At 46.9% G+C, this 3,136-nt stretch overlaps 1 pseudogene; it reads left to right on the forward strand.

The window, feature by feature from the left end:
• Nucleotides 1-270: 270 nt before the first annotated feature.
• On the forward strand, nucleotides 271-1,212 carry LOC135874921 (olfactory receptor 5AR1-like; annotated as a pseudogene).
• Nucleotides 1,213-3,136: the final 1,924 nt, after the last annotated feature.

A 3,136-nucleotide genomic window follows, 5' to 3' on the forward strand; every position in this document is an offset into this window, starting at 1 on the left:
GCCCCAGATCCCCAAGTGGCCTCCTCAAGGATTGAACTCACAACCCTGGGTTTAGCAGGCCAATGCTCAAACCACTGAGCTATCCCTCCCCCAAAGAGAACATTCCCTAGGAGTGTCCTTTGATGTATTTCAGCTGTATTATGTTTATACACTGTTTCACAGGAACAATCACAGGGATTATGAGGGATCTGTACTCATTACTTTATTGGCCCATGATTAATTGTAATCTTTTTTTTTTTCCACCAGCAGAGGAGAGCGTTTCTGGAATGAATGGCAGAGAGAAACCACACCACGGTAACCGAGTTCATTTTTGTAGGATTCACAGATCATCCAGATCTACAGATCCCCCTCTTTATGTTGTTCCTAGTGATGTATGTGGTCAGCCTGATGGGGAATCTTGGGATGATAGCGTTAATCATGGTTGAAACCTGACTTCATACCCCCATGTACTTTTTCCTAAGCTAGATGTCCATTGTAGATATTGGATATTCCACGGCCATAGCTCCCAGGTTGCTAATGATCTTTCTAGCAGAGACTAGAACCATTCCTTTAATTGAGTGTGTGGCACAGCTATTCTTCGTCTGTTTCTTTGTGACCAATGAATGTTGCCTCCTGGCTGTGATTGCGTATGACCGCTTCAAAGCTGTCTGTAATCCTCTGCTATACAGAGCCATTATGTCCAAGAGACAGTGTCCTGTTTGTGGCTGTACATATGTATGTGGCTCTGTGAATTCAGTTGTGCAAACTCTATTTATATTCAGCCTGTCCTTCTGCAGCTCCAATGTTGTCAACCATTTCTTCTGTGATGTGCCCCCCATGCTGAAGCTGTCCTGCTCCGACACCCATGTCACTGAACTTGTACTTTTCACTTTCTCTACTGTAATTGTCACGACTACTTTCCTGGGTGTCCTAATCTCGTACATGTGCATCCTTGTGGCCATTCTCAGGATCCGTTCTGCCAAGGGGAGACGCAAAACCTTTTCCACCTGCGCCTCCCACCTGACAGTCGTCACTATGTTTTATGGGACGCTGATATGTATATATTTAAGACCCAGGTCTAGCTACTTGATGGACCAAGACAAGGTTACCTCTGTGTTTTATGCCCTTGTGATCCCCGTGTTGAACCCCCTGATCTACAGCCTGAGAAACAAGGAGGTAAATGATGCCTTTAAAAGGGTGATATACAGGAAGAATTTTTCTTGGTCATTATAATCATGATATTTTAACCAATAAACAGTAGATGGAATAAGAGTGAGCTGTCTGTATCATTGTCCTTATTTCTATGACTCAGCCACTCCATGTGATGTACAGAAAAATCATATAATGGAACCCAGTCAAATACAATATTAGAAATTGGTGTTTTTAAGATCCATGAATGAGGGTCTGTGACACTATGTAGAATCAGCAAGGTGCTCTGACATTTGGCTTAAAGGACAATTGCTGTTGCCTGTTATGTTTTAGGCCAGGTTGGAGTTCAGGTGAGAGGATGAGAAGATTGTATGTATCCTTCATCAGTTCTGAGATTTCATCCAGTGGAGGGCACTGTTAAACATACAGAATAAAAGCAACCAAAACTGAGGTAACGATTATTAAAGCTCAGCTTAGGTAGATAGGTCATGTTATCGGAATGTGTAATGATAAATTCCCCAGAAAAGTCCTCTCCGGTGAGCTTAGGGACTTAGTCTGAATAATGCAGAGTTGACCTTTACCACGCAGAGCTAGCCTGCACCAAATCAGAGCATCTTCTCTCACCGCTGCATCATGCCGACATTAAGAGGATGTTGTTTTACTCTTGAGTTCTCAACATAGGAGGTTGTTTCCAGTCATCACAACCAGCCTCCCTGTCTTCATGGTTAGATGGAAAGGGAGCATCCCAAAACTTAATAGGGATCTGTAAGAGGGTCCGGACTCACCCCTGCAGCGCCACCTACTGGTCGTCCAGGGAATTAGCTCACCAGCCTCTGGAGCACCCTCTGCAGGCTGGTGATCTGCCTTGTCCTCTGCTGGCACCTGTGTCCCTCCCAGGACCCGGTGCCCCTATTACTGGGATGCTGCCCCCTGGCAGTACCCCACAGATCTGGGTCTCCCCTCCCTGGGGAACCCCCACCCACTATCCCCACCTTGCCTCAGCACCAGGCCACTGCCAGTCACCATCTAGCCCCCGCACCCTGGGGCAGACTGCAGTATAGGCCATTCATCACTGGCAAGGGGGGTTTGGACCTGCTGCCTTGGCCTAGTCCTGGGCTGCCCTCTGCAACCCCCAGTACCCCTTGGCCTATTACCAGGCCGCAGCCTGGGGCTATCCAGGCTAGAGCTCCCCAGCTCCTCAGCCTTTCCCCAGCCCTGCTCCACTACAGGTAACCTGTCTAGCTCCCTGCAGCCAGGCCCTTCTCTCTCTGAGGGCAGAGAGAGACTGCTGAGCTGCTTGGCTCCCAGCCTCTTATATAGGGCCAGCTGGGGCCTGATTGGGGCGTGGCCCAGCTGCAGCCACTTCCCCCAATCAGCCCAGTAGCTTTTCCCTTTGCCCCAGCCCTCTGCCAGGGCTGTTTTAAACCCCTCAGGCAGGAGCGGGGTAGCCACCCCGCTACAGGATCTCAAACCTTTTTTTCTGTTTAACATGGGGTCACAGGCCAGAGAATGTTGAGAACCACTGGTTTTACTCATTGAAAACTGTTGCCGTTTTCTGTAGGGCTTTTATTGATTTATCTTCTCTCCAACCTATGAAAGAGTTTCTCTGGCAATCCTGAAATTATATCAATGGTCTGCTTTGTTTGGCTTTCTTTGGACTTTGTAAACATTGAGACAAGTTCATCCCTGAAGTAACTCCCTTGAGTTGAGAGAATGATATGGGGACAGATCAAGAACGAATGTAGTCCAATCAATTTATAAAGCTGTATGATTGTGATGTACTAGTACACATTATGAAGTACTAGTGTGATGGGGCTATCGATATTCAGAGCACTAGCAAGCTTGCTCACACACGGTGACATTTGAATATTCATACTGGATATGCTCTGGTTAGTCCAGGGAAATTTTGTCTGAATCATCGATCACTTAAATCCTCTTCTTGTGCTCCTAGGAATACTGCTTATGATTTTTCCATGTATGTGCAAAATGGAATGGCGCTATAGTGCCA

This window comes from Emys orbicularis, chromosome 2 (assembly GCF_028017835.1).
Source record: "Emys orbicularis isolate rEmyOrb1 chromosome 2, rEmyOrb1.hap1, whole genome shotgun sequence".
Lineage (NCBI taxonomy): Eukaryota > Metazoa > Chordata > Testudines > Emydidae > Emys > Emys orbicularis.